Below are 8456 nucleotides of genomic sequence, written 5' to 3'. Positions count from 1 at the left end.
CTTTAGAGGTGGTTTTGTAACCTTTTCCAGCCTGATGAGCATCAACAACGCTTTTTCTGAGGTCCTCAGAAATCTCCTTTGTTTGTGCCATGATACACTTCAACAAACATGTGTTGTGAATATCAGACTTTGATAGATCCCTGTTCTTTAAATAAAGCAGGGTGCCCACTCACACCTGACTGTCATCCTATTGATTGAAAACACCTGACTCTAATTTCCCCTTCAAATTAACTGCTAATCCTAGAGGTTCACATACTTTTGCCACTCACAGATATGTAATATTGGATCATTTTCCTCAATAAATAAATTACCAAGTGCAATATTTTTGTCTCATTTGTTTAACTGGGTTCTCTTTATCTACTTTTAGGACTTGTGTGAAAATCTGATGATGTTTTAGGTCATATTTATGCAAAAACATAGAAAATTCTAAAGGATTCACAAACTTTCAAGCACCACTGTATATGAATTTCAATGAACTCAATTAAAGGCAGCCCGGTCACTAGCTTTTTTAAGTAAAAACATCAAATCATTTTTTACAGTGCGCTGAGTCTACATATAAGTCTTGATATATGCTGAGTACACCACAGGCTTGCTCACTGGGGATAAATTAGGGATAAAATTAGCTCATGTTTAAAGTCTTTAATTTTCTGTGAAGCCGCTTTGTGACAATTTCTATTGTTAAAGCCTCTATACAAATAAACTTGACTTGACAAATCAGTCACTCTCATTGTGCATGCATTAAACACTGATCATGTCAGATTTATGGTGTAACCTTTTGAAAATACAAACAAGAGGCATATGATGGACCCTCTTCTTATCATTAGAAGACCTGGATTTTACGGATGATTTGGCCGTGATCTCCCATACTCACAAGGACATGCAAGAGAAAACATCCCTCCTGAGCTCCTTTGCACAACAGATTGGCTTCACAATAAACCAGATGAAAACAGAAGTTATGACACTTAACATCCCAAACCCTTTACCAATCCAAGTGAATGGAATTGATCTTACAACAACAAAGGAATTCACTTGTCTTGGGAGCACGGTTAGATAGATGGTGGTGCACATAATGCCATCAAGAATTAAATCAACAAGGGTAGGAATGATTTCAAAATGCTCAACAGTGTATGTAGGTCTCAACAGTACAGCACTCAGACCAAAATTAAGCTGTATTAGAGCTGCATCCTGTCCACGCTTCTATATGGATCAGAATGCTGGAGGATGACTGCCAATGACCTCAACCAACTCTCAGTCTTTCACACAAAAAAATATGAGGAAACGATGCAGGATTTTTTGGCCTAAAATCATATCTAATCAAGAGCTACTCGATAGATGCTAGATAGAGAGCATGGAGAATATCATAATGAGACTACACTGGAACTGGATAGGGCACGTCATGAGAAGAGAGCCAAACAGCATCCCTAGAGTAGCCCTGCATTGAACACCAGAAGGTAGAAGAAAAAGAGGAAGACCCAACACCACCTGGCATCAGACTGTGGAGGAGGAGATGTGAACCATGAATCTGGGGAAGTGTCCAAAAGATGGCCCAAAATTGCCAGGAGTGGAGATCCTTCATTGCTGTCCTAAATGCCAGGAGGCATAACAGGCAGTAAGTAAGTAAGTTTTGAAAATAAATGTTTCTCAAACATTATTTGTAGATATGATGTGGGATGCCGAAGGAGAATGCATCTTGGAACTAGGGCAGTCTTGGTATTTGCCAACAACGTTCACCATTTTTCTTTTTTTTTTTGTCTGATGGGTGCCATGATGGGCGGCACGGTGGTGTAGTGGTTAGCACTGTCGTCTCACAGCAAGAAGGTCTGGGTTTGAGCCCCGTGGCCGACGAGGGCCTTTCTGTGCGGAGTTTGCATGTTCTCCCCGTGTCTGCGTGGGTTTCCTCCAGGTGTTCCGGTTTCCCCCACAGTCCAAAGACATGCAGGTTAGGTTAGCTGGTGACTCTAAATTGACCGTAGGTGTGATTGTGAGTGTGAATGGCTGTCTGTGTCTATGTGTCAGCCCTGTGATGACCTGGCGACTTGTCCAGGGTGTACCCCACCTTTCACCCATAGTCAGCTGGGATAGGCTCCAGCTTGCCTGCGACCCTGTAGAACAGGATAAAGTGGTTAGAGATAATGAGATGAGATGAGATGGGTGCCATGATCAGACAAACCCGTTATTCCATCCCAAAAGAAATTAAACCTGGCTTGTTTGTTGGATATGTAGTGAAAAATCTGGGCTTTGATGTAAAGAGGTTGGGCAGGGCGTGTCTGGTTATTGATGACAGTAGGCAGCACCTGCAGCTAAACTGTAACAATGGCAATTTGGTAGTGAAAGAAAGTATAGACAGAGAGGGGATCTGTGGTCAGAAATCTCCATGTACTTTCAGGTTGGAGATTTTCAGCATTTTCCATAAAATAAATTAATCTTGAAACTAGCAAGTCGGCACCAATAGGTACTTTTTTTTTGTTGGATGCATCAACTGATCCTGATTGTTAGATTTAAAGCCATGATTTAATGATTAAATGATTTAAATGATTTAAGCCATGATGTTGGTTTAATTGTCTTGAAAGCTACAGCTTAAAACCTACAGATAATTTTGCACTGAAGCAGCACAGTTGAGCTGACGGCAGCAAGTATGCAGAAATGGTGCTGCAGATTCCACCAGAAGAAACAGAGTGAGTATTTTTAACAGCTATCAATGGTGGAAACCCACCGCAGTCTGGAACTATGAAAAGCACAAATGACAACCGGCCTGTTTTCACAGAACCTTTGTATAAAGCGAGTGTGGCAGAGAATACAGCACCTGGTATGCCTCGTCTCGCCTCGTCTCGTCTCGTCTTCTTCCGCTTATCCGGGGCCGGCTCGCGGAGGCAACAGTCTGAGCATGGAAGCCCAAACTTCCCTTTCCCCAGACACCTCGGCCAGCTCCTCGGGAAGAACACTGAGGCGTTCCCAGGCCAGCCGAGAGACCTGGTATGCTGATTATTAAAATCAGTGCCACCAATGAGAATGAAAGTCCATCCATCCATCTTCTACCGCTTATCTGGATCTGGGTCACGGGGGTAGCAGCCTAAGCAGAGCAGCCCAGACTTCCCCCTCCCTGGCCACCTCCACCAGCTCTTCCATGGGAATGCCAAGGCATTCTCAGCCAGGCCAGCCAAGAGATGTAATCTCTCCAGCGTGTTCTGGGTCTGCCCCAGGGTCTCCTCCTGGTGGGGTATGCCCAGAAAACCTCCCTTGGGAGGTATCCAGGGAGCATCCTAACAAGGTGCCTGAACCACCTCAACTGACTCCTTTCGATGTGGAGGAGCAGCAGTTCTACTCTGAGTCTTTCCCGAATGACCAAGCTTCTCACCCTGTCTCTAAGGGAGAGCCCAGCCACCCTGCAGAGAAAACTCATTTCTACCACTTGTATCCACAATCTCATTCTTTTGGTCACTACCCATAGCTCGTGACCATAGGTGAGAGTGGAAACATAGATGGACCAGTAAATTGAGAGCTTTGCCTTTTGGCTCAGCTCTCTCTTTACCACAACAGACCGGTTTAGCGTCCACATCACTGCTGACGCTGCCCCGATCCATCTGTTCAAATCCCACTCCCCCTTACCCTCACTCGTGAACAAATTAAATGAAAGTCACAATGGAAAGTGATGTATTTGTTTACCAGTATGTCTTTTAGTTTAGTTTAGTTTAGTTTAGTTTAGTTTAGTTTAGTTTAGTTTAGTTTAGTTTAGTTTAGTTTAGTTTAGTTTAGTTTATTTGACCATAATATTAAAATTACAACAAAGCAATTAATATGAAAGCAAATATAGTTTACAATGAATCATGTATGTTCTGGTCAGGAGACCCCTACATGGGCCTCATAAAAGCCGCTGCAGTAGGGACCACCTTTACAATATGTATTAAATGTTATATACACCTTCGTTTAACACTTGAATCAACATTGCTAATTTTGACAAATTTACATAAATTACTTGTAACTTTAACAGTAAACATTGTAAGTATACAAAAAAATTAAAATACTTTCAATGTAAAGAAAGAAAAATTAAATAAGATATTCATAAATATACTGTATATATATCATAAAATAAAAAATAATAATTATCATTTTTTATTAAGCCAGATGGCCAGACATCACAGCAATACAATGAACATCATGCTGCATTAAAGCAGATGTAATGATCTCAGAAAAATAACACAGAGATTTTCTTTCAAATTTTCATAATTTACAAACATAGCAGTTCAGTATTTTACAATGTTCCTTGTATGTTACGATCATGTAATTTTTTTGCATAATTAGCAAAATCTTTGAGGTCATGAATATAAACTTTATCTTTAATCACATCAGGGGTTTCATTTATGATTTTGGGTAAATATATACCTGTCCTTCTTTCTGCAATTTGTTTTCAGTTCTCTCCAAAAATAAATTGAGATTACCCCTGGTAAAGTACCCATGTACATCATTATTTTGTGGTAAAGGTATTGCCTGTAAATAGGCAGGAAGACCCTTATGCTCATATTTATAAAACAGCTTGAGTATCTGAAGTTTTAACATACAACCCCGATTCCAAAAAAGTTGGGACAAAGTACAAATTGTAAATAAAAACGGAATGCAATAATTTACAAATCTCAAAAACTGATATTGTATTCACAATAGAACATAGACAACATATCAAATGTCGAAAGTGAGACATTTTGAAATTTCTTGCAAAATATTGGCTCATTTGAAATTTCTTGACAGCAACACATCTCAAAAAAGTTAGGACAGGGGCAATAAGAGGCTGGAAAAGTTAAAGGTACAAAAAAGGAACAGCTGGAGGACCAAATTGCAACTCATTAGGTCAATTGGCAATAGGTCATTAACATGACTGGGTATAAAAAGAGCTTCTTGGAGTGGCAGCGGCTCTCAGAAGTAAAGATGGGAAGAGGATCACCAATCCCCCTAATTCTGCGCCGACAAATAGTGGAGCAATATCAGAAAGGAGTTCGACAGTGTAAAATTGCAAAGAGTTTGAACATATCATCTACAGTGCGTAATATCATCAAAAGATTCAGAGAATCTGGAAGAATCTCTGCGCGTAAGGGTCAAGGCCAGAAAACCATACTGGGTGCCCGTGATCTTCGGGCCCTTAGACGGCACTGCATCACATACAGGCATGCTTCTGTATTGGAAATCACAAAATGGGCTCAGGAATGTTTCCAGAGAACATTATCTGTGAACACACTTCACTGTGCCATCCACCGTTGCCAGCTAAAACTCTATAGTTCAAAGAAGAAGCCGTATCTAAACATGATCCAGAAGCGCAGACGTCTTCTCTGGGCCAAGGCTCATTTAAAATGGACTGTGGCAAAGTGGAAAACTGTTCTGTGGTCAGACGAATCAAAATTTGAAGTTCTTTATGGAAATCAGGGACACCATGTCATTCGGACTAAAGAGGAGAAGGACGACCCAAGTTGTTATCAGCGCACAGTTTAGAAACCTGCATCTCTGATGGTATGGGGTTGCATTAGTGCGTGTGGCATGGGCAGCTTACACATCTGGAAAGACACCATCAATGCTGAAAGGTATATCCAGGTTCTAGAGCAACATATGCTCCCATCCAGACGATGTCTCTTTCAGGGAAGACCTTGCATTTTCCAACATGACAAGGCCAAACCACATACTGCATCAATTACAGCATCATGGCTGCGTAGAAGAAGGGTCCGGGTACTGAACTGGCCAGCCTGCAGTCCAGATCTTTCACCAATAGAAAACATTTGGCGCATCATAAAATGGAAGATATGACAAAAAAGACCTAAGACAGTTGAGCAACTAGAATCCTACATTAGACAAGAATGGGTTAACATTCCTATCCCTAAACTTGAGCAACTTGTCTCCTCAGTCCCCAGATGTTTACAGACTGTTGTAAAGAGAAAAGGGGATGTCTCACAGTGGCAAACATGGCCTTGTCTCAACTTTTTTGAAATGTGTTGTTGTCATGAAATTTAAAATCACCTAATTTTTCTCTTTAAATGATACATTTTCTCAGTTTAAACATTTGATATGTCATCTATGTTCTATTCTGAATGAAATATGGAATTTTGAAACTTCCACATCATTGCATTCCATTTTTATTTACAATTTGTACTTTGTCCCAACTTTTTTGGAATTGGGGTTGTATCTTCTATTTTCAATATCTTTAATTTTTTTTTTGAAAAGTGGCTCTGTATGTGCATTATATTTACGAATGAAGCACACCAGGTTTTTATCATAAATGTGAAAAATGGTGAAGTAAGACTGTCTGGTAATCTGGACTATGAAGTATTACAGCATTACAAAATTATTTTGCAGGCTAAAGATCACAGAGGTCTGGCAGGCACGAGTAAACTGGTTATAGATGCTTTAGATGTGAACCATAATCACCCTGTCATTGCTTTGACATCCTTCTAAAGAAGATTGTGGCCTTCATCAGTGTACAGGACTTAGACTCTGGTAAAAACAAAACAGGAAGGTTCATTTGAATGTTAACCAAAATGTGCCATTTACAATAAAACACTCACTGCAGAAATATTATACTTTGGTGACCGATTGAGCTTTAGATAGAGAAAAAAAATCTATTTTCAATTTGACACGAACTGCCTCTGACGAGGACAATCCACCTTTATCTAAGGAGAAAACCATTGTATTAGAAATCACTGATATAATACACTGTCTTTTAATAAAACAAATATCAAACACAAATTGTAGAAAATAACTCTCCGGGCTTATAAGTCATAACAGTCCAAGCAAGCGATGCTGATAAAGGACAAAACACACACATTGCTTACTTGGAGATAGTGAAATCAGCAGCTTGTCTATGTCAGCATATACCTCTATTAATGCAGACACTTGGATACTTTATGGTGTCCATTAATTTGACTACAAGCAGATTAAAAAGTTTCAAATACAGGTGTAGGCTCAGGGTGGGGGCTCTCCTCCTCTCAGCAGCAATGCAACAATCTTCGTAAGAGTTGAGGACCAGAATGACAACGCGCCTCAGATTCTGTGTCCAGTGCAAACTGGTGGCTCTGTGGTGGCTGAAATGGTGCCTTGTTCAGCAGATGTGGGCTATTTTGTCACTAAAGTGGTGGCTGTGGATGTGGACTCTGGACAGAATGCCTGGCTCTCATATAAACTGCACAAAGTGACAGACAGGGTACTGTTTGAAGTGGGCTTACAGAATGGAGAAATAAGAACCGTGTGCCAAGTCACTGATAAAGATGCTGTGAAACAGAAACTCACTGTTGTAGTGGAGGACAATGGACAGCCCTCTCATTCAGCTACAGTCAATATGAACGTGGCGGTGGTGGACACTTTCCCTGAAGTGCTCTCCAAGTCCACTGACTTTACGCACAACAAGGAATACAACGACAACCTGACATTTTATCTAGTGCTGGCCTTGGCTGTGGTTTCATTTCTTTTCATAACCTGTTTACCAGTAACAATATCAGTGAAAATCTACTGATGTATTTACAGACCCATCTTCCGGTTATTCCGTATTATCCACCACGTTATGCTTATTCTGTAGGCACTGGAACTCATCAGCATGTTTATAATTACAAAATCTACAGAACCACTGATTCCAGGAAAGAAAATGCTAAACTTTTCAGACCAGACAGTCAGAGTCTAATGAGTGTTTACTTTGCTGGAGCAGAAACTTATCCAAAGGAGAGACTGTACAGTGATGGCACTGAAGTAAGCAACACCTTGGTGAGTTAAAATTCTAATATATTTAATTTGTCCATAATTTAAAAAAAAATTGTAGCTCAGTCCTCATTAGTTTTTCAGTGTCCCTATTCTTAACCCAGGAGCTGATTCTCTCCGATTCTCTGGAGCTCTCCATGGTGCTAATATGCTAATACGTTTTGTTTTTTTTTTTGTCAACCGCAATGGCTTTAAACGTCTTACTTTCCCGATATGTTGTTCTGCTGTTTGAGCTTTTTATGACTGTATGCTATAACATTATTTTATGATTGTAAAGTACGCCTATATGTTGAGTTGTATGCGCATTAAAATTGGATGGAGAGAGAGAGAGAGAGAGAGAGAGAGAGAGAGAGAGAGAGATTTAATTAGTTACAGCATTTTTTAATCACAAAACGTATTATGGATACGTTGTATTATGGCTAGTTTAGTAGTGGAATATTTTATAGAATATAAAATATTCTATAGGACTCATCTGTCCTAGACAGGCTCTGATAGCCGTAGGAATTAGGACATTAAGCCCCAGCACGAGACAAACACAGAAAGCCTGGAAATGGACACAACTCCACGGAATCGACCGCACGGAAAAGGACTGAGAGTATGAACTATGCATATATCGGCACAATAAATGCAGGAACTATAAGAGGAAAAAAGAGGAAATTGTTGAACTAATGGCTGAACGTAAAGTTAAAGTGCTAGGAGTTGCTGAAACACGTCTGAAAAGAAATGGAAGAAAA

The 8456-nt window shown here is 40.1% G+C and overlaps 1 pseudogene; it reads left to right on the top strand.

Moving 5' to 3' along the window:
* Window positions 1-2156: 2156 nt before the first annotated feature.
* LOC132870102 (protocadherin gamma-A6-like) lies at window positions 2157-7877 on the top strand (annotated as a pseudogene).
* Window positions 7878-8456: the final 579 nt, after the last annotated feature.

Source organism: Neoarius graeffei, chromosome 2 (genome assembly GCF_027579695.1).
Source record: "Neoarius graeffei isolate fNeoGra1 chromosome 2, fNeoGra1.pri, whole genome shotgun sequence".
In the NCBI taxonomy this organism is placed as follows: domain Eukaryota; kingdom Metazoa; phylum Chordata; class Actinopteri; order Siluriformes; family Ariidae; genus Neoarius; species Neoarius graeffei.
The sequence above is the reverse complement of the archived record's forward strand: the minus strand, read 5'-3'. Positions and strand labels throughout refer to the sequence as shown.